Source organism: Meleagris gallopavo, chromosome 24 (genome assembly GCF_000146605.3).
Source record: "Meleagris gallopavo isolate NT-WF06-2002-E0010 breed Aviagen turkey brand Nicholas breeding stock chromosome 24, Turkey_5.1, whole genome shotgun sequence".
In the NCBI taxonomy this organism is placed as follows: Eukaryota; Metazoa; Chordata; class Aves; order Galliformes; family Phasianidae; genus Meleagris; species Meleagris gallopavo.
The window spans coordinates 474,211-497,919 of NC_015034.2; the positions used below are offsets into that span (position 1 = coordinate 474,211).

At 41.8% G+C, this 23,709-nt stretch overlaps 2 long non-coding RNA genes across 2 annotated transcripts; both read right to left on the minus strand.

Moving 5' to 3' along the window:
- Positions 1-34: 34 nt before the first annotated feature.
- On the minus strand, positions 35-12,714 carry LOC116217420. The gene is made up of 4 exons (XR_004161940.1): positions 9,592-12,714; positions 6,730-6,809; positions 4,573-4,685; positions 35-656 (listed from the first exon to the last, which is right to left on the minus strand). It is a non-coding gene; the product is annotated as an uncharacterized LOC116217420 (long non-coding RNA).
- A 117-nt stretch (positions 12,715-12,831) lies between these two features.
- Positions 12,832-23,703, minus strand: LOC109370899. The gene is made up of 5 exons (XR_004161941.1): positions 23,045-23,703; positions 21,752-21,856; positions 20,751-20,849; positions 17,330-17,463; positions 12,832-16,429 (listed from the first exon to the last, which is right to left on the minus strand). It is a non-coding gene; the product is annotated as an uncharacterized LOC109370899 (long non-coding RNA).
- Positions 23,704-23,709: the final 6 nt, after the last annotated feature.

Genomic DNA, 23,709 nt, shown 5'->3' on the forward strand with positions numbered 1-23,709 from the left:
AAAAGCCAGCACAGTGAGTCCTGGCAGAGTCCACTTGAGAATCAAATAGAGTATATACCTAGAAATGTTCCAGATTTCTATTTACGTCAGTTTTGGCAAGTTTCCTTCTCTGAAATTACATAAGATTAATGCATTCATATGATGTATTGTCTCATCATTCAAGGCTGCCACAATCTTATATTAGTATCATCTTTCTTTTCTCCATCTATCACCACAGGACCAGTGTTTTAGAGGCCAACAGATAAGGTCCCTTCTAGCTCATCAGTTTTGCACATTTGCTTTCAGACTCCATTTCTGGTTTGTGAGGAATTGGTCATAAACAAAGCACCTGCTACTACCTTCTGGTCTTAGCTGTGCTGTAGGATCAGTACCCAGTGTATTAACTACTGAGCCATTATTTCTGTCAGTCAACAGTTCTAAGCTGAGAACATTCCTAAATCTGTTCCTGATAGTTACAGTGAGTGTTGAGGCTTTGGAAGAATCCATGCTGTTATGCCAACTTCAAGCCTTCATCTTTCTGTTTCAGAGACGACGTTTTAGCTCTGGTCCCACCTGCTGCGGAGCTGCATTCCCCGGAAAGGATCATCTGGAAGCTGCCTGTTTCGATCAGGCAGGGCTGCTGCCTTCCTGCGGATTGACGCTTGGTGGCACCACAGCTCAGATAAGAGAAAGCAAAGTTAGAGATGAATCAGCAGCATTTCACTGCTCGTATGGCTGATGCACTGTGTCATCTAAAAGGGTTTGCGCTGTTCCAGAGGTAACATTGCTCAATGAGCTTTGAAGTCTGGCTCTGCACTTCCTCTGAAAATATATGTGCTCCTTAACTCTAAGTGAAATCCTGCAATCTCCTCTGAAGTCTCTGCAGGACTTCAAATAGAGAACTCTCACGACATTGGAGGAGATTAAACAAGTGCTGTCTCATTTTCAGTGCCAGAAGTACTGTGAATGCTTCACAGATGAGCAGAAATTATGCCTGCTGCTTTATAATTACAGAGGCTGATCTTGCAAACTGTCCTTAATATTAACAAGAAGCCTGATTAGTTTTTAGTGGACTCCACATATTCTGCAGGAGCCCATGCATACAAATGTGTTAGCAGCATGAGTCTGTAAGAATACACAAGTTGCTATTAAAATGATAGCCTCAATTATTTAAGATTTGGTTAAATATCACCTTTTGATTTCAGTGAACAAAATAGTTGACACTGCTTCGACTTGGTAGAAGAAAGACCAAGTCATGGATGCACATTATGATCAGAAGTTCAATTAAAAGGATTAGATGTGAGTGTGAAACCACAAGTACATTTAGTGACATTGGAGCTCTTCTTATAGCAACACCATATGTCAGAGAAGTAATAAATTACAAGGTAGTTTAAAAAAAGTCTTCTTTAAACACAAAAATAGCTGTGAACACTAAGTTGGTAATAGACAAATTCACAGGTTTTAAATATGATAATTCTGTCCTAGATGGATGTTTATATATAATGGGAGCAAGCACTCAGGAGACTACAGAAAGCTTTATCCAATGTGCAATGATTTTGTATGTGGCTCTGGACCTGCCCAGTACAGTCAGCACTGCAGTCCTGAAGGCAGAGGATACAATTTCAAAATCTCTTCTTTTAATCCTCTAACACCTGCTTCTCAACACTTTAAGAAACCTTTTATGACTGCAGGTAAAATGAGCTTGAGGGACTGTTAAAAATCTCAGGGATATTCAATAGCCTTGATAATCTCCTTTATATAAGAGCCAAGTCGATCCAGTAACATTCAGCAACTGCTGCAAAATACATTTGATGACTACGTTTAGTTGCTAACAGGGTAAGATAGTACAGTGTGCCCAAATCCCTGCCTAGCCCCTTTTTATATGCAACAGAGCCCTTAAACTCACTGAAAGCTCAGAATCACTGACAAAAGTTTTCGGTTTAAGCAATGGGTGACAGAGCTGGGGATGTGTGCTACACCACGGTTCCCACCCTTCATGGGCTACTGCTCAGCTTCAGATCAACGGCCATGCTTGTTCTATCTCCAATTATCATAAAATAAGGAGAGTTAACAAAGACAGACGGAGCCCAAATTGAACCTCACTGCAGCAGAGACTGCAGCAAGTGGATTAGACACACCCTATTAAAGATGCAGTACATCATTTCTGCCCTTCAAGCTTGCTTTATCCCCTTTGCTGCAATGCTGTCGGCAAACACAAAGCTTAACCCTTCTCTGGGCAAAGAAAAGCAGGCATTAAACTTTGTGGTGTTTGAGCTAAAAGCACCAGAACATGAAGGATCTAGATTCACTTACCTCAGAACCTCAATGTTTGTATATAAAAGCGTCTGTAAAGAATATTTTGGTTTGTTACTTTTCACATAGCAAATGTTTGCTGCAGAGGAACAGGATTTGCAAATGCCTGCCTGAGAATCCGAATTGCTGGATGTTCACTGCAAAGATTCCCTACAAGGCTTGCATGACAGTGCAGTTTTCCCCAATCCATCTGATTTGTATGGCAAACTTAGGCGCGGGTTCCACCCAAATTCTTTGGTTAAACTTTGTTGAAATTTATATTTTCAAATCACTGAAAAAAATAAAATGCATTTTTGGTGGAAGATTGGCTATTCGTAAATTCAGGTCAACCCTCAGTAAACAGTTCAGCTGGGGAATGAAGGAAAAGTAGAACTTTACTGAAGCTGGAGCAGAGAAATATTTTCTATAGAAACTCCTTAAAATCTTCATTTCACAGCTGACCTGAATTTCTTCCAACATCAAAATTTTGCCTGCCAAACAAATCCATCTATTACACTCACATCTTTGTCTCTTCTTCCTTGATGCTGACTAAAATTCCTATGCAAGGATTTAAGAAATGCAGAGAAAATATTTTGTAGTTCACCAATTCTAGGTTGTCTGTCACTGGCCTTCAAGGGAGCTGCTGTAGGCAATAAATTGGAGCAGTCCCAGAGGTTAGACCTATTTGAATTTGGGAAGAGCCAAGCCAGCATTATCCTCTATCCTGTGAAGGGCAGCCCAGATTCTGAGCCTGAGAGCACACAGTGAGAAACCTATGGGGCTTTGTTAGTGACAAAGCAGTATGGACAAGAGGGTTGTGCTGCACCAACACGTGCCTTGCTGTCCTGTTTCAGAGCCTACATTTCTTCCTTCCTCCCACCCCTTACCTAACTGCATTAACAGTCCAATCACCTGAGGCTGCTGGGGGAAAAACAAAATGAAGTGTAGCACCATGCAGAGGAAAGCAGCGATGCTCCTTTTAGAGAACATCCAGCTAGAGGAACAAAGAAGAAATGTCACGTGCAAACAAGAATGGCAATGAGGCATTATGTGTAAGCCACACATACCTAACAAAAGCGTTCTTTTGTATTCACATCAATGCCTCAAGCTCCCAGTAATGGAAATGAAAAGCTGTCAATAGCTTCTCAGTGCTCTCGCTTGTCTGGAAGAGCTCCACAGGTGGTATCTACTGTCTCACTGCTGACAGCTGAAGCACCAAATCTCTCGTTTCAAACAGAATAGAAATAAAGTACAATGCTCTCTGTTCAGTGGGTGGGTCTGATTCTCCTTTCACACTCAGGTAATTTAGTAATGATTCAACCAAGCCAATGGAATCAGTGTGGTTATACAGACGTAGAAGAGGGAGAGAGATTCAAAGCAGTTAGTGTCAGGTGAGGCTGCTGTACAGTTTTTATACCGATATTTAGAGATGCCTTTCGCAATAACTGGCAATGACAGCAAGCCTTTGTCTACTAACAGAGATAATTGGTTGGAGGACTTTATGCTGTAGACTGGAATAACAAGCAAAATAACAGAAAGTTCCATGTAGAACAGGGGAGGACATGAGCACTTGATATTTTCTTAAAGGTTCTCTGTTAGTAGGCAGGGCTGGAGAAAGCTACATGGACTAGAAATTAGTTTCTTCATTCTGTTGACACTATAAAAAAATAGCGTCCTTAATTTCTGCTGGCTAAAGATGCTCTCTATTTTGTTCAATTTCAGTTGTTGACTGGATACCTGAAAAGTTGGCTTCTGTTCCCCAGTAATTGACTTCTCATCCAGTATGAGAACATTTGGGGGCTAACCACTAGAAATTCTGGTCATTTTGCCTTTAACATGAATGAGTTCTACCTGAATAGATCTAAGGCTTGAATGTAAGAGACCTAGAGATCAACGTTCCTGGTTTGTTTAATGAGCTTTGGAAGTGCAACAGGTGATTAGGAAGGAACTACTGGTCACCTGAGTTGAAAGCAACTTCTGCATGCTTTGATCTGGTGAATTTCAGAATTCAACCCCAACACCAGGATATGTTTTGCAAGCTGCAGCTTCTGTTTGGCTCTCAACCCAGTTTTTCACCACCAATTCTTATCTTAAGCTTAAATAAGAGAATTTATGACTACATGCCTTTGAATTCTCTTGGATGTGATTAGCTGTCATGTCAGAGATGATGCATAGTTATTCTTTCAAGACCAGGGAAGCTCTGGTACTAATTCATTCAAGGTACTGTAAATTATGCCAGCAAGAAGCACAGAGGCACTGGCATTAAAGAAATAAAGTCCAGATATCCCTGATGCTACTCACCATGCATTGTCTGCCCATTCCTGAATGTATCCTTGATGCTTTCCAATGCTGAACTGAAGCCTCAGACATGCAAGCTCTAAAGCACCTCAGCGTTTTCCATTTTTATCCTAGTTCTAAAAATAAATTAAAAAAATCCCAAATTACTTGACATAACATACATCAAATTTAAATGAGAACAGTTCAGGATGAGATCTGATAGTACACTGAACTGAGAGCTACAGAAAAGAGTATGTACCATATAAGATAAGTATCATGATACAGAATGGGGTAGAGAAAGTGAATCTGCTTATAACAAAGAAAGTCATTCTATTTTCTGTTGTTGTTCTTTGGTAAAGGAATAAAAGACATCTGAAGGCAAAGAACTCAGCTTGGAAGAGACCTTATTACCCGATCATAAATAGGAATAACGTGCAGCAACTTTGGACTTTTTACCCTCAAAATAAACACTCAAAACTGGAAGATTTGTAACCTGGTTGTGAAGGGTATCTAAACCAAACCTGAAGTATCTAAAGCTAGCACCACTGCAGACGTGTGTAGGGGGAGAGAGAAAAGGAGAACAGGGAGGAGAGCAGTTATTTTTCAAAAGAATAGAGTTGCTTGGTTTATTGACATGCTTGATATATAAGGTCAATTTGTTGGCTGTTATCTGTAAACACACAACAGAGTCATGTTTTGCTGTTACTGCTGATTGCTAGGCAACTCAAAGTGACATTTCTGCAGACATCCCACAGCTGGACTCAACTAAAGTGACAAAAAAATAAGGCCAAATCCCTCTTGAACCTATTCATACAAAACACTCTGACTAAAATAGAAGCCAGCAAGATTTAGTCCGTAGTGACAGTGATGCAACAGAATGCACAGCAATGACAGCAGAGCAGCAAGTGAGGATTTGCTCAAACACAACAGCTGTAGGCACAAAACTAAAGGAAAGAAGGTGCTTACCTTCAGAAGGCCTCACGTGTGCAGAGACCTCCAGCAAGATCCCCTTATCTCCACTGCCAACCCTTAAATGAGGGCTGGATCCCTGCTCCAGCCCTTCAGGTCATTCAGGTACATTGCACTGCATGCACCTGAGCTCCCCTGGGTTGATCCTGCCTTCCCACCAGGTGCTCCATCACTGGTGCAAGCTGTGACTTAGCATTTCTGCTACAGTGACTAAAAAGTGAAATCCTCTAGGACGGTTCTTGCTTATTCTGAAAACATTACTCACAGTGGCCCTGTGGTCTATGAACAGATATCCCTACCATTTAAAAGTAATGAAAAACATCCGGACTGAAAAATGATGTCTGCTGGAACACAGTGATTCAAAGCAAGTGAAGCTGAGAATATGTTAGCAGCCTGATAAGACAGGCCTGTTCCACTCAACAGCTTTTTCTTTCATGTTTGTTAACCTCCTTGATTCTAAAATAAAAATTCATCACAGCTTCAGTCATCACAGAGTCATCTCCACACAACCATTTCTGCCACTGTTTTGCATTTCAAAAGAACACATTTGTTGCACATGTGAAAGAGTAGAATACAGAAAGTATTAAGTGTAAGAAAGTGTAAGGACACAGGTGTGAAGAAATAAGCATTGCTGAGTGCTGAAACAGTATTGAATAGACAGATATTTAGGATAGAAGGTTAGTTTAATATGCCTGGTCCTCAGGCACTGCTGTTACTGACTTAAAAGCGTTGGTGTAGCAGCTCAAAGTTCCCCAAACATTTATGACCCTTCCATAGTGCAATAGAGTGGTGCACAGAGACATTTTCAGTTCCACAGCAAGTTCTGTGCCGAACTTATGAGCATAAATATTCTTGATTGGGCAGAACTGTTGAAAAAGCCCCCAGTAACTCTAATGGATTGAGGCAGGTTTGTGTAAGGACCTAATCAAAAGTCTATAGAAATCAATAAAAAGAGTCCCACTTTCTTTAGCTAATTTAGGCTCATACAATATGTTAGGACAGGCTGCTGATAAAGATGGAGTTAAACAATTATGGGCAAGATGAGATCCAGCACTAGAACCTGCTTTCTTATATGGATCATGCATTATGTTGTGGGGTTGTATGGCAGCATAGTAGCATCAGTTAATGGATAACTCATAGTAACAAGTCCAGATTGGCCTTCCTTACTGCTCTGTGCCATTTGGGGCAAAACTTCTATCATTATTTGCTCACCTTATCAATGTAAAACAATCTCAATGGAAATCTTGTGCACTTCCTCCTACAAGACTTTCATAAAGCTTTATTCTGCACACCTAGGAAAAGGGAAAATCATAATTACGGCATGCTAGGAGATGCACCAAACTGTTCCCCTCCATCAAAACTGCAATGGGTGCAACACTGCTTGCAGCTAGTCCCTTCAGGAGAGGAATTAGGCAAAATAATGAGTTAATCATTCATGCTGGTGTATACAGTAACACTTTGTCCAATGATATCAGCCCACAAACGTGAGCTACAGTGTGCTCACCTTGAATGTGATGTGAAATTCTATTCGCCTGAGACAAAGAACAGAACAGTAAGAAAAGCTGTGGTTGTGGCAGCCACATCACATAGGAAGGTGTTGACACAACTGCTTTCTAGTGAAAGATGGAGCAGGAAGGCCACTTTTAAAGCCAGAGAGCATAGATGCAGGGAGATGGTTTTATTTTTAAATCACGTTTGCATGCAAAAATCACAGCTTGCAGCCACATCTGCTGAGCCCACGTTAGCCATTGCTCCTGTAACATGATCTGCAGGCTTGTAAAAACCACCCATTGATCAGCTGCAGGACAGCAGGGTGATTTTGTTTATTTATTTACGCCTGGAGCATCACACTCAATCAATAAACACTGGCAAAAATCAGGGGGAAAAAAGCAGCAGTAATCTAATAGCAAAGGCAACTTCTGTGCATGATACCATTAATCAAATCAGCTTTCACAACTACCTAGGATGAAATTTAACCTTAAATGTGACTCCAAGTCACTTAGTAAGACTCTGCAAGTAATTATGTTCTAGATAGCTTCCTTCTTGACATTATGGGTTATTTCTACTGTGGAGGTACACTGAAATCTTGTCCTGAGCCAGCAAACCATGAGAAGAGATACCTAATGCCTCATGAAGTGAAAGCAAAATAATGTAATCAGAGCAGTCTAAACAGACCTGAAATTCCCCTAAAAAGCTTTTGAAAGAAACAGTATAACCAAAGAGCTAGAATAAGGGTCTGATTGGGTTTTATTCCTAGTTTTTGGAAATTAGGGGCTAATTAGAGCAGCCTCAGGACACTCTGATTATGGTTTTACTTTCTGGGCAGGAAGGTAGACCAGTAATTAGGCCACTACATGGGAGAAGAGTACTGCAAGTCAGGACATCTGAGGGATATTTCATAAGGTGTACCTGTAGAGCAGTCATTTTAGAGCAGAGGATAAAAATTCTCTAACACCAGCCCACCTTTATCTATAAAGTACTAACATGAGCATGTGCAAGTGTTCTTGGTGGCTTTTTATCTCTTAAGGGGAATAGTGAAGCTGTATGCTAATATTAGCCAGTGTCTGATACTGGGCATTATTTTCCTGTCTTTCCAATCAGTGGCAAAACTCCTGCTGGATGCAAAGGTAGCAGATTGGGCTCATTAAATTTTGAGTAAATTCGCAGCAGCAAGCTCTGCATGACCTTCTCTTCAGCTATTGTTCATGCTGTAATCAGGCATATCCATCACACAGCTTTGCATCTGTCTGCGTCCTCTTTCCTTTACCTAACTCTCTTCCTTCAATCCACGTGAACAATGGGCGTGATGACCCTGTAGGTCTCTTCCATGTGAGTTAACTGCATTTGGGAATATGCCTTTGTTCATAACTCATATTATAGTGCGGGCATGGCTGAGGTTAGCATATGGCATTTGCTAATGGTCTTTCCTATTCTGCATTTCTCATAGGCTGATAACTTAATAGAGATGTCTATATCCCTTAACAAATCAAATTAAAAATGTTGCAGCAGCTGCATATGTTACAATCTACAAGCTCTTTAGTAACCTACTTAATTATAGGGTATTATTTTAGCCAGTAATAAAGAGTGCACAAGCGAAGATGTGCAGAATTTGGGGCTATGGCTGATAAACCACCTGCTTTCAACAGTATCACTATATAAAAGTCAAATGCACCTACTTTGTGATGAATGCAGATATGTACCCATCTCTTATTTTTCATTAGAACCAATAGTAAGGTACCACAGGAAAAGGGTATTTTAGGGTAAAAATGTTGATGTAAAACTGGACTAAATTCAAGTTTCCACTCTCCTGGGTACATCCTCAGAAAATTACTTAAAGCCACAACTACAAAGATCTTTGGGACTACAAAACTGCTAGAAGGTGCTTTGTGGAACTCAGAGGATTGCAGAAACACATTATGTGACTAACTCTTTGGAAGTCCAGGGTTTTTATGTGTACCATAAGCAGGGGTAATGGTGTACCATCCCCTTAGAGGTGATAAGGATGCATGCACTAATGTTTTGTGCAGTTCACATACTATATAAACAGGAGCCAGCTGGTTCACACCAATGAACTGTTCACTGAGTACTTTACATTCTTTAAAGTGAGGCTTATACTTACATACCTCTTTAAACTGGCACGTACCTAACAGGTTTTCTAAGCTATTCTGCCAATAGAACACCAAATTCACTGAGATGTGAGACAAAAATATACCTGCTATACCCAACAGATCCACTGTGATGGGCTATGGCGTATTTCCTCATGCTGCCATTTCATCTAATACAGGAGATCCATGCAGGTGCACAGTCATAGAATCATAGAATGATTTGGGTTGGAAGAGATCTTCAAGATCATCTAGTTCCAACCACCCTGCTATAGACAGGGCACCTCCCCTAATGGTAGCTTATAACCAGTTCTACCTGCTGATGCATCTGCTTTGTAGCTAATTTTACCTTGGTCTATAAATGAAGCCACATACTCATGCATTTTTCCCTCTTCGAAGCTGCCAGGACAAAGAAACCGCATAAATAATTCACAGCATGTTAAAAGAAAAGCAGGAAAGCTGGAGCACTTACCTATTATCTGAGTTGCACCACTGGTCCAATGATGTGCCTTCTAAGTGAACTGTCCTGAAGAACACTGTGGTTGGAACAGCCTCATTGTGGAAAGCCAGCATTTGTAGAACCTGAAGGCAACCTATCTGAAATAAACAATCGTGCTGAGCCTTTCTTTGTATTTATTTGTTGGTATGACAACAGCAGATTGAAAGATTTAGCCAAAGCCTCAAATGAGTGCTCAGGTTCTGTGGGAAGTAATGCCACAGACTCCTGCCACGCTGCCATCTTTGCCTCTGAAGTTCACAGATCCCAATCTGAGCTCAGAGCAAGGCAGCAGGTAATAGACAACATCATATCCACATCCTACAGGTAGCCTTGGGCATTAATGAGTCTTGTCTAACAAGCAGACAGACTCTTTGTGCTGTTAGTTCTGCTTCCCTCCCAGTGAAGTCATTTCATGTAATAAAAAGTTATTTCCAAATTCTTGTCCCAGTTCCAGACCTCCAGTTCCATAAGTGTGAAGGTCAGGGTGTTAAAGGGGCTCCTGCTCTCAGGGGATTCTGATGAGGCCCATCTGTGACTCCCCAGCCAGGAGGCAGCTTGTGAGCTGTGTGTGAGCCCTTTTAAAACACGGTGCAGCCAAACCTTGCAAATCTAATCTGCGCTGGTGACTGCAGCAAGGGCTCAGATGGCAGATATTTATTCCAATTATTCATAGGATGGCAAGCCAATTTTGTGCCTTGTTAAGTAAATTAGTCCTTTAATAAGACAGGTTTACATGTCTGGTGTACTAGCCGGGGGAAATAAGAGTTTCATCTTGAACATAATCATTCCAAATACTGACAGACTACAGGAAAGACACAGCTAAGTATTCTTCATTTGAATGTTCTTAAACCACGACTCAGGTAGGACAATTCAACTTTCTTCTGAAGCTACTCAATTAGTATTCCTGGTGCATCTTGAGATCTGTAGATGAAAAGCTCCAGAATAAGACAATATTTTACGCTGTTAGTCAATCAAACATAGAAACACACACTGAAATTAAATTGCTGGAAAAGCCTTGATGCTTCTTCTCCCCTTTCCTTTTCTTTATCCTTTAATTCTGCTTCTTTGATAAACTATTACATTTCAAGAGCCAGGTCTTTAATGCTCCTTTTGTGCACTACGAATGATCTGCCCATTAGCTATCAGTGAAGATTCATAGGCAACAATTCCAAATGTTCTAAATCAGTTTACTAGGATCAGAGACTTCGCTAAGTGTGGGAGGAAGACAGAGACACACAGTGAAGGGAAGACCTGCACTGCTGCTACACACACTCCTTATTAACTTGAGTAATCCCCTTAAAGCTATTCAAGTGACATATTGAAGCCTGATGAAACTGACGTTCAGGCAGACAGATAGTTCTGTCTGTATAAATAACTTCATGAAAACTGCAGAACTCAACAAAAAAAAGATTTCCTAATTCCAAGTGTCTACTTTAATCCTCTCGTCTTCCTCCACATAAGATGACTTATTCATTGTGTAACATCTGCATACTCCTCAAGATTTGCAGCTAGAAACAGCTGAGCTGAAAATAGATTTGAGAAAGGAAACAATAATTATGTGAGCAGGTTCTGGAATACAGGAGGAAAAAAAACAAACAAGTTTTTCCTGCATCTGACAAGCACAGTTCCCAAGAAGCCAGAATTGCAGAGCTCAGAAATGCATTGAAGTTATTACTTACCCCCAGAAATCATGTTCCCAAATAAGATAGCATTAGAATACGATGGGATTTACAGCACGTTTGCATCAAGGCCAGCTGGCTAGATTTACATTTGTGGCTAGCAGTGACCACTGAACTAAAATTAATGCTGGAGTTAAAAGCAGAAGGGACAAATGATTGAGATATTTATTTTGTGTAGGTGATAAACACTGCTGCTTTCAAGGATCTGTTATAAGACTACAGCTAGATTTTGGACTGGGAAGAATCAACGAGCCAGAGTTATTGTGGGGCTGCCTACAACTGGAAGCAGCAGGAGCTGGCATTCAATAGTTAAACAGTGGAATGTTTTTTTCTTGCATGTATGTCAATATTTTATGCATTTTAAAATTAGCATGATCACCAAGGGAAAAAGAAATAGAAAACCTACTGCTAATCCATGCAGAAATTGGATTGCATGCTGTACACTGTCCAGAGCACTAAACACTAGAGGAGAATAAGTATATCTATACACATACAGGTACATTTGTGTATTTCTACAAGCAATCTGGAAATATTTATTATCATATTTAAAAGGCTTCTTTGTAACAGACAACTGAAATAAAGCCCATCATTATTTAATTTCAAGGTCCTGTTTTAAAATATGGGAAGACTACAGGGCTTCTAAAGCAAAGGTTAGTTTGAAAAAAAATTACATATAGGAGTTCTGAACAAATGAAAACAGGATTTTAAATAGGAAGTACGAGCTGATCTTAAGAAATAAGTAGTGCTACTATATCTGTAATAACATGAAGGAGGTAAGATTACAGGAGAGTTCAATGTGGAGCTTAAGGCACAAAGCAATGAATCATCATTCGCCGATGAGAAAGCTTACTCAAACAAGTACATAGATTTTGAGGAGACCAGGACCTTTCATTTAATGAATTCCAGTCACTGCAGATGTTACCTGCCACTAGCAGTTGGAAAGGGAAGTTTTTTCTATGCAAGCTTATAGTGATCAGACAGCACCCTCTTCTCCCCGAGCCCCTGCCTCAGTGCAACAGGGATTCATGGCTCACCTTCCTGCAGAGCAGCTTCCCCAGAGCTGCACACTGGGAGCTCTGCAGTTTTACTGGGATGCTCTGGAGCAATCCCTAAGGAAACAAAGGTTAAAGGAACAGCTTGCATAGCAGACAGGAGAAAGTAGTGGTACAGAGGGCTTTACTGCTTGCAAAAAATATATAGATGTCACATCTCCTCTCCACCCCAGCCTTTTTTCCAAGAAATGTCTGCTCGATAGATAATCAGTGCTGACTCAATGCCCAAGGCTCCCCTAAAGAAGAAAATTGCTGCAGTGTTCTCTGTATTCATCAAATATTCTTGCTGTCCTCTGGAGGAACAGAAAGATCCACTACCAAAGGAAAAGATATATTCAGCATCTCTTTATGGTGGCTACATATATTTCTTTGTTTGTTTGTTTAAAAGCAATGTCTTTCTTTGATTGGGACCCAGAAAAGAAAATAAAAGAGGGAGAGAAAAAAGTCAGGCTGGAGGGGAAAAAAAGAGCCTGCCCTGTGTCTCCAGCAGTTTCACTGCGGTGAGGAGGAAGGATTGGAAGTTCAAACCAACAGGAGCAGCGCTGCAGGAGTGACTCAGCATCCTCCTGCGGCAGGAGGGGAGCGTGGCAGCAGTCACCGCCCTTCTCTTTAAGCTGCAGAGACTGCAGCCAAGCCAGACCCACTTCCACAGAGAGCTGATCCACTCCTGCCTGGAAATAAACAACAACAAGCACCACAGCCTCCCCCCCCATTGCCTTCCCTGAGCACCCATGGGATCCCATTCCCTTGGGTGGGCTCCAGAAAGAGCATCAAAGCTGCCGTACCCCACTCCTTATCTTCCCACTGCAGTCAGGAGATGCCACTGTGTTCCCTCAGAGCTGCAGAAAAGCTATTAACTCCCACTCTGCCACGTTCACCTCCTACTCACTGGGAGCAGCAGAGCAGCTGATTGCTCTTCCTCTCCCGCACCCCGTCTGATTCTCACATAGCTGTACACCACCGCCTTCAATAACCTGCAGAGGATGGAAAAGGAACAAAAGGGCCAAAGAGTCTTACATACACAGAGCCCCGTGACTGAAGCTGCTCTCCTGCAGGAGGTGTGTAACCAAGGTGCGTGTGGGAAAGGAATCTCATGCTTTATTTCAGTTGCTCGGTGAGGAAGGTCAGTAGCAGGCAGAGAAATTAACCCCCATCACACAGACTGGAGTTGGAAATAGCCCTTCCCACTCCCACTGCAGACGTGGGCTCAGCTCCTGCAATCTGGACTCAGTAGGGAAAAGCACAAATGTTATCTTGCAAGGAACGCAGCACCTGGCAAAGGCCTTGGGAAGGAAAGAAGAGACCTGTGAATGGTACAGAGCCCACGCAGCTGCTTCTCAGCCATTTGCTCATTTCCTACTAGGTTTGTCCTGACTGATACGCACCCTACCTTTCTATTTCTGATTTAACACCTTCCTCGCAGATGTTCTTTTCTGGGGAGGGGTAAATAGATGCCCCTCACTGCCCAATTTCACCCCAATCCTTCTCTCAGGGTACTTCAGCAATACCAACCCTGGGAGAAAATCATTCGAAACCCCTGGATACTCCCATCACCTGCCCCATTTTGTTATATCATTTCTAGCTACTTTGGGGAGAGTTTTACATAGTATCAAGCACAAACACTGGCTTTTGGGGGGAGGTCTGTGTGCGATAAAGCCACACTTCTGTTATTTGTGTAAAGAGGTTTGCTCTTTCCAGTTCTTTTCTTGCAGCAGTCAGGCTTATGTCCAGAGGGAGCCTGGGCCGTGGTGGCTCCTCCTCTATGCGGGACTCTCCTCCTCTCTCCCTCCCTTCTCTTGGAAAGTTGGTGCAGTGTTGAACTTTTGCCAGGAACCGGACCTGCTGCAGAAGCGGCAGCTCCCCAGCAGGAGCAGAGGAGAGGCAGTGAGTAATGCTTTCTCGAAGCTCCGCTCCAACAGCAGCCACTCAATCACTTTCGTCCCTTCCTTCACCTCCCTGCTCGTAGCTGGGCTCTGTCAGTACAGAAATCTCACTTCAGACAGCAGTGCAGGATCCCACCACCACACCTCTGCAGTGACACGCAGAGGGCACCGCCAAGGGCCGCTCAACAGAGGCTGCTCCCTCCTTTCCCATTTGCAAAAATCCTCCCTTGTCCCATCCTTCCCCAAGGATGTGCAGAGAAACTTCACTTAAATTAACTCCTTAAGTTGCAGCTGCCTCTGCTGTTCCTGACACAGCAATCTCAGGCCCTTTATGTCACCTCATGCAGGCAGATTCCTTGAGAAGCCCAGGAAAAAAAGTTTCTGTTCCCTTTCAGTCCCCTCCTCAACCCTAAATTACAGCTTCACAGGGGTAAATTCCCAGCAAGAGGATCTACCAGAGCTCCAAACACAGGGTTGACCCCCAAGGAACTACAAATCCAGAATTAACCCTTCCTTCAGGCATTTTCCCATCTCGCTGTGCTCAGCACTTTCAGTCCAGTGCAGGCTGCTCTGAGGCATGACAACCCTCCTGAAGGAATGATTTAGGTCAGATAATATGGATAGTAACTCTGCCCCTCAAGGCAAGCCCTAGATGCAGCTAGTCTTGGCCAGCCTAAATGAAATCTGCAATGCGTTTTTCTCTGAGCACAGCAGTAGCAAACCCAGGGGGACACTGAACTCAGTCGGCTGCCTCCCATCTCACCGCTCGGTCTGCACTAATATGACAACTCCTCCCTTTCTCCTTCCTCCCCCCCTCACTCATCCCACACTCACGTACTGAAGGGACAGCCCAGAAATGCACCTTCCCCTCTCTGACTGCGCTGTGCCTACAGACAGAGCCATTGTTTTCTGCTGGCAGTGCTGGAGGAGCAGCTGTTTGCAGGGATGTGAGCTGACACAGGCTTCTCTTAGCAAAACACACAGAGCCACAGCATCTGATCAGCATCTGGCCTCCAGGCTTAACCTCCTGTTCTTAACCTAAACTTCAGATGTTCCCGTATCTAAAGATCATATTAATTGCGGGAAGAAGCTGGTTCCACTTCTCTCCTCACATTAGTAGAAGTGAGCCCTGCCATGCTCACAGATCATTTTAACAAATGGAATAGCAGGCACATCCACACGGAGCTACAAGTCCCTAACTTTGATAGGACAGAATCAGACATTGTGGATTACGTGACAATTTAACAAAAGGAACTAAGGAAAAACTGCAATGGGTGTTAGAAAGAACAAAGCAGCTTTTCCTGAAATTGGAAAGTAGCTTGAAACCTTTTTCCCAGTACTCCAAAGGCACAAGTTGCTCTGCTCCTGTGCCCTCAGGCAGAGAATCCCTTTGTCAATTGAAAGTTTCTAGGAATTCTAGTTCTAAACAGGTTGGGTTTGCAGTGCTTGAACTGATGCAAGTGTGGCAACTCATGAGCTAGTAAGAAAAACACTTGGTTTGGTAGTTTAGCAAATCACATATTTGATATGAGATTGTAGCAAACCATTCTCTTTTTGTTGTTGTTGTTGCTGTTATTTCTTGTTCACATCCATTTTATAATTTTGAGACCAACCTACCAGAAAAAAAGAGCGCTGTTCAAGGACAAATAACCATTAATTAGATGTGCTGCAGGTCAAAGAGCTCAAACCAACTCTCAGCTTTCCCAAAGGTCATCTTATCTCAACACAGGAGACTCCATTCATAAAACCTTCACTGCAAACAAAAGGGTTTTTCCCTACTACCCAACTCTATCACTCTGTAATGCAGCCTGCTGTACTGAAAGGTGAAACGTGACCTTTCATGTTTGCCTGCAGTATTTGAAATATCCCTGTTATAGCTTCACAAACATCCTCTTTTAGATTCTACCAAGAGAAGCAGAGAAATGTGAGATAAAAGGATCTGGCTGCCTCATCTTTCCTAATACCCTGTCTACTCAAAGCTATTTCTACAACATCATCAAGTGCTTTATCCAACCTTATAATAAATGGCCAAGTTGCTCTCCTCGAAAAGCAAAGTTAATACCATTTCTAGTTGGTTCTGACGGCCTTGTTTGCGAATCAGCAGACCCTTGAAGATTTATCTCTTATCTTACCCCAGAGATCCAGAAACTGCACTCCTTTCAGCTGCAGCAGGAATTTCATCTGAATTGCAATGCACCTGCCAAATAATTCACTGGTTAAATACCAGGGCTCACAGAAGTGCTCAGCTCACCAGTCCTGCTGTCAGACACCAAGCAGGCTATCACTTAAAAGGTAACTCTTGTAACCATCTGCTCAACAGCCACAGCAACCCTTTGAGATTTTGGAAGGATTCAAACAAATGACTGAGTAGCTTTTGGCAATGTCAAACAGAGACTCAGCTATGATGCTAAGTGCTTCTGGGGTTGTTTCAAGAATATGTTTCTGTGATACAAAAGTGAAAGTTGTGCTGAAAGTTGTCAGTAACCTGAGATCAGGTCCAGATCTGCAGGAAAAAGTAGGCAACAAACTCCCCTGGCAACAATGAAACATAGAGAGAACTGCCTTGGGAACAGGATTGGATAGAGCATAAGAATGAAAAGAGTTAATGAATTTTTATTAAAGAAACTAGAAAAATGTGATCTGATTAAGCCAACTGAAAGGAGTCAGCAAAGTGATTCAAGTAAACATTCTGCAGGTGCTGAGAAGGCACAAACAAGAACAGCTACATTTAGCTCTCCAGTTTTCACTAGTCTCAGGAAGGCCTAGGAGGTTATTATTTAAGAGAATAGATATTTCAGAGCATCACAGATCCTGATCTGACTGAAGTGAGGATGGCAGAATACCCAGAGGCAGAAGGCATTGCTTAGCAGCTGCACAGGGCTCCCCAAAGTTCCTCAGCATGCACTATGCTCTTGCTACTAACAGAAAGCTGAGACTGTTCTCAGGCTGGGTATATTCTCCTACCCCACGAGACTAACTGTATTTTAGTCCTCTATCATAGAAGGAGATGGCTGTCACATAACATTATAGCTTTTCAGATACAGCAATGTGACAAATACCTGGGAACTTGTCACAGCTCCAAACCTGGAATAATTACCTCTGTATCACTCAGGAATGGAAGACCCTGAGACCTGCCTCTGACTCACGAAGAGTCTCTCTTTTCACTCCTCCATATCCAAAAAGAAAAGAAGTTAACATCAGTTTTAATGGTAGCAGAATGCTTCTGTTTATCTGAAAAAAATAAAAATAAAATAAAAAAATTGGTACATATAAAACCAGTAACTTCTTATCTGCCCTTAAGTATTATAATCAAGAACACTTGAATCCTCACTGCTAATATATGCCACGAGAGCCTTACGGGCACTGTCATCCAGGCTGTTTAATTTACAAATAGTCCTGCATTAGAGTGCTGCAAAGCCATTTTCTCTCTAGGAGCAGTGCCAGAGATTAAACCTCTGCAGACCTCTGCAAATGTTTCAGTGAAGCTGTACTAGCGTAAAACTGGAGCAATGGGATGCATTCCATATTCCATCAAACAGGTGCATGCCCTTGACTATCATCCTTGATTATCAAAGGCAGTACCAAGAATGTGATTCATGCAACAACTGATGTAGGAAATTGGGTGCACTGGCTGCAGAAGTTCAGTCATTTTTATTCATGTGCTGCAGAGCTGAACATCTTCAGCTCGCTGCTGTGAAGCTTAAGCAGAGAACACACTGCAGTACAACAGTCAGACACTTTTATGGCTCACTTTCCATCTGTGTTTTATGGTCAGCTGTATGTGCCAGACTACTAAATAATGGCATGCTTATGTCTTGCTAAGAAATGCTTGCGCATATGCGCGTGGAAAGATTATATCAGTATTAAAAGGTAGGAGTGCATTTGTGTATACCCCACATAAATCTTATTGCTACCTACGTGGTAAGGAGAAAAACCTCTCAAAAGTTCAAAAATAAATGAGCTACAGGGGATGAATTTCCCAACTGTTCATTGAGATTCCTGATCAGTTGAAGCACACATCCTGGTTAGGAGGAATTCAGACTATGCTCGAGTTCATACAAACCATAGATATAAGATATTGCCTCTTAATTGTGCTTGCAGATCACAAATAAACACTGATTTTGTCTCCCTTTTATTTTTATTGTCCTGCATACTGGAAAGTTTTTGGAAGGAGAGAAGGTATATGGCTGCCTTGTGAGCCTTTCATATACTCTTAATGGCATAGGAAACGCAGACTCTTCTTTGCACTGTATCACTAATAAAGCATAAGCAGAAAACACCACTGTATAACAGCACAGGGATGTAAAGGTTTGCATGCTTACATATTCATCAGCTTCTACAGCTGAAGGCACATGCAGTAACCAATGTACTCATCTACTTCTGCAAGAATTCTAAAAACCTGAATTTTTTCTAAGGAGCTGGGTCCAAATTCTTTGGGATTCAATGGGAATTTGGCATTTAGAGATATGTGGAACTCCTATCTGAATCATGATGCTCAGGATATATTAGATACTTACACAGAGCCCCTGTTCTCAGCCAGCTCGCACATATGCATTCATTTTAATTCAATATTAGTTTGAGAAAGAATTGGGTAAAAACAATCGTTCAAAAACAGCGACAACTGAAAACTATTAAAATGCTCTTTCCAATGTCACTGTGGTGTGGGGAAAAACTATTTCCAACAAAATTTTAAAACAAGCAAGAAGAGACTTAGAGAAGTACTGGGTGGGAAAACCACAATAGAAGTTACAAATGTCAGCTAGATAAAGAGACAGACATTGATTCTATCGCTCTCTTCCAACCCCAGCACATTATTGCTATGGAATACCCATGTAGAGGAAATTGATGGGCACTTATACATATATACACATATATACATATATAGCATACTGTATAATTTGCCTGATTCCAATCCTGCACACTGCAGTGTGAATGGGATGTTACAACATTAAGGTTGAGTTAATACTAATGAGCACAGACTGAGAAATTCAAATCAAATCATGCGAGGGGCAAAAAGGAATCAGCTGCAATTCATCAGAAGTTTATTTATCTGAGAAATGTCTGCGATTATTCTTTCATATTTTATGGCATCATAAAATAATACTTTTCAGCTGGCAGCTTTAAGACAGGTGAAATCATTCACAACAAAACATGTTTGGAAAGATGGAGCTCAGATCCTCAGCTAGCCTAAGCTGTCAGGGCTTCAGTGACAGTGATGGGCCATTGCCAATGTAGGCAAGCTCCTAACATGGCCCTCAGTTAGGAGGCTAACCCCTTACTTCTCATGTTGTTGGCAAAGGGCCCATTCGATGCAATGAGGTGTTATAAAGGAGTAAATAATCTCTTTTTGAATGGGCTGGACTGCTGCACATTGTTCTGCAGCTGGCAAGGTAATCTTCTTACCTCTCCAGTAACTTCTTGTTATTCACACTTAATTCCTGCAATCAAACAAAAGTAAATCACCTACGTAGCTGACTGGGAATTAAGAACTAACCCTTGAAACTGCAGGAGGGAATCTGCCATCGGATTTTGTAGTCCTGAATCCAAAGAGTAAACAAAGCTAATGAATCTTCTAATTAAGGATTCACTGATAGAGCTCAGCTGGCTTGTTGTTTCCTCTAGTCCTTGTAATCAAGAGGCAGAACAAACTCAAAGTGAGCAAATTAATGTTACTGTGTGCAGCAAAACAGAATTGGTGTGATAATAAGATAATGTAAGCCGCTCAGGCACTTACTGTAGTAGCACAAACAAAGCAAATAGCAGTTCAAAAGAAATAAATACTCATGGACATCTCTTCTGTGACTTTCAGATCTTATATTTCAGTCCTTGGGATCAAAATTCCTCATGGACTTCAACAATTCATGTTGGTGTTGTCTCATTTTAAATGGGCTATTTAGAATATAGGAAGCAGATTTTCTAAAAAGTCACACATTTTCAAGTGTGTTCAGCTTGTGGTCAAAGATTCAAAATACCCCAGAGATGTAGAAATCGCAGCATACGTGGAAATAAAGCCCAGAGAAAATTATTTGAGGTTCCCATTCATCCTCACAAAGGGGACGAAAGAGAGAAGTAGTTATAAACAAACAAAGAAACACATTGTAGGAAAACTGAAATCCTCAATCAGACTTTTCTTACTCAGGGGCTTCAGTGAGAATTCTCTTATTCAGTTTTTACAGCAGAGCTCTCTGTGGTGAGATCAATAAAAGGACCTATAGGGACAGCTCAGCAGAACGCATGCCTTACTGCAATCCCTCAGCAGGAAGGTACTGGCACAAAACATGGACTGCTACAGTGGACCTTTTCCAGCTCTTTCCCTTCTCCTTCAAAACTGCTCTGATCAATCTTATCAATTAAAAAAAAACCAACCAATGAAACATGGTGTCAATGAGTGCTAATATGTGGAATTTTGGACTTGCAGTAAAATTGAGAAAATAAGTTTAATCACACTTTGCCACATGTAATATCTCTCAGCTGCCTGCTTTGTGAAAATAGGTACCATGCACAGAACAAGCTCTCACCCTCTCATTCTACATTGTGTTGTGCAGTGTCATACGTTACATCAGAGCTATGAAACTTCTGTAGTGGGAATACCTGATCCTCTACTTTCCAAGTTGTGCCTTTAAAGAAGAGAAAAAAAAATAAAAGGATAAGCAATGTATTTATTTTTCTGACTCAGGAACGTGCAATTTCTGTGCAAATTCAAGTGGAGCACACCAAACTCATTTTATGCTTCTGAAACCAGGTGCAGACAATGCACGCTTGCTTCTCCCATCTATCACAACCCCAGTCACACCTGTTAGATTTTCTGCTGGGGAAGCCAATCTTTGATAAAAAAAGCAAAAGGCAAACCCCACTGGGTTTCAATGCCTGAGTGTTTTCCAGTACAGAATTCTTCACTGACTCTGCTTGCACTCAGTTTATTCCCTGATGCTCATGAAGCCCTACCACAGGAGAAAGTTTGGCCCTAGACCCGAACTTTTGCTGGCTTCATGCTTATAGGAAAGGGAATTTTTGCCAACAGTGATGTGCTGTTCCGGAGCCATTTGCTTTTGCTTATGCAGCACTAGTAAATGATTGCACAGCTGCCATTTTATCATATTATGAATAATAGAGAAATGATATTAAAGGCAATCCACTCTCATTTAGGTCAGCCAATTCAGGGGAGGTTTTCAAGGGATGAACCTGGCCTTACAATTCTTCTTTCTAAAGTCTGTAGTAGATGAAATCAGGAGATTCACACCTAATTAAAACAGCAAGACAGCAGCTGTAGGAAAGTTCAGCAGATGGAAATACAGGTAATGCTAGCAGCTGGGTGACTCAGCTCATCTCCAGTGACCGCCTGTGTACTTTTTTTCAATGCAGTCTTAAACAGATAAGGTAAATAGCAAAAAGGAATAAAAGAGAGCACAAAAAACAGAGTCAACGTTAATAACTCCGTATCTGAAAATTTGAATTTGCAAGGTAGGATGCAATGAGCATTGGCTTTCCCTTCATGATAGTAACAAAAATTCATCCTTACTTCTGAATCACGCTGAAATTCAACACTGCAGGGCTGCCTGCAGACATGCTGTCACATCTTGGCATTGCTGGAGAAGAAGAAGGGGTTTTCCATCATTTTCCCTCTCTAAAATTATATCAAAAAGACATACAAATAAGAATAATAATGGACTACAATTACAACCGTTATTTCCTGGGATACGGAGTGAAGGGGTTTTAGAAGCTGAGGTATATTCATTTATTAATACATAGCATAGTAATTGATACTATTAATAATTAAATCTTATGCTCAAATTAAATTTGGAAGAGAGTAAGATTAATCCATTGACTTGACACAAAGTATGACAGTTTGCATTTCTTGAGCATCCCATAACTATTTGTTATCTAGAAGCTCACTGAATTTCCAACCAAACCTACTGTGAATCTTCCCATCTGCTACAGTGCCTACATTGCTCATTTACTTCCCCACGTGAAAAGTGAAAAATAAGTGAAAAATAACCACTCAGTTAGTTATAATTTATTAGCACATAAAACCATACCTGTGCAGATGTAGCCTGCATATTTAATACCTGAATAATGGCAAGCTGTTCTAATATGCATGAATGTAGCTGCTACTGAATGGTTTTTTTGAATCAAACTTAAGTAGAAGCCTCACTTGCAACACTTGTAAAATGAAAGCAATTCCATCGATCTTCATGGGGACATTTTAGATTTGCAAAACAACTCAGATTTACTATGAAAGAGCAATGTGTGAGCTTTTATTTGCTCTTTGCATACTTGATTCCATGCAGCGCTCAAATGAAAGAGATTATAGCTTTCTGCCTTTGACGGGCCATTGCCTTTCACAGCTTAATACCCCTCATCTTTAAGTATGCTGTAACCTATGGAAGTGACACCAAACAATAGGTAATATTCTGAGAGCACTACAAGACAGAAGGAAACACGATGAAACCATCCCTGCCTCACTTTCATTAGACGATTCACATTAGACAAGCGTATCTTTATGCAAGAAATATCTGAGCACCATTGCAATTAGTCACAGGTACACAGATTCTACATCTTTTCTCCTTTAGGGAGCAAGAAAACTTTTTTTGCAGTACTTCCTTCTAGTAAACGTTGCTTCAGCATTTACTCCTTCCTCAAGCAAAACATGGAAAGAAAACATTTTGTACTAAAATTAGCCTTTCTAGCTCAGAGAGACAACATACCAACACCTTTTGCAACACCCGTGGAAATAGGTTTCCCTATTTTACCATTAAGATGCAATCTCTGCTGTGTAAATACTGTTTTATTTTAATTAACAGCAGCTCATTACCTGGGCCAGGGGTAGCTGTGATGGAGCTGTGCAGCTTTAGTCTCTGCTGTAGTCAGATTGTGCCAAATATTCAGTCCTTATGGTCCAAGTCTCAGGCAGATTTGCCTCTGTGAGTATCTCAAGGGACGAAGCAAAGCTAGATAACCAGAAATCAGTGCATTTTTGCTGGTACAACAAACCACATACTACGTTTTCTTTCACCATTAGCTGGTCATTAGGAACCACTGGTGACAAGGCACGTGGTGAGGACAGAGGGAGAAGGCTGAGCCTCGCTGTAACTGCAAACATACAGGGGAAAGGAAGGAGAAACGGGCTATTTATAAACACATTCGGGGGTTTCTGAGGCACAAGAGGGGGGCTGCGGTGACGGCTTAATGTGGCAGTCCGAGGTCGGGCTTTGTAACCCCGGGATTCCGTCAGAGCGGCGCGAAGGGGAGAACGGAGAGAAAATGGCGGCACAGCTCTGAGGGAGGCGGCGCGGGGCAGGTGTGGGGCGAGCGCAAGAGAGCTGCGAGGTGAAGGAAGCCCCAGAGGAGCCTGAAGACAGCCCACCCGCCTCAGCCCTCTCTCTAGGGAGCACCAGACCGAACACACCGGACCGAAGAAACCATCTCAGAGCATCACAGACCCCCACCAACACCACAGCCGCGCCCGCAGCGCTCCGC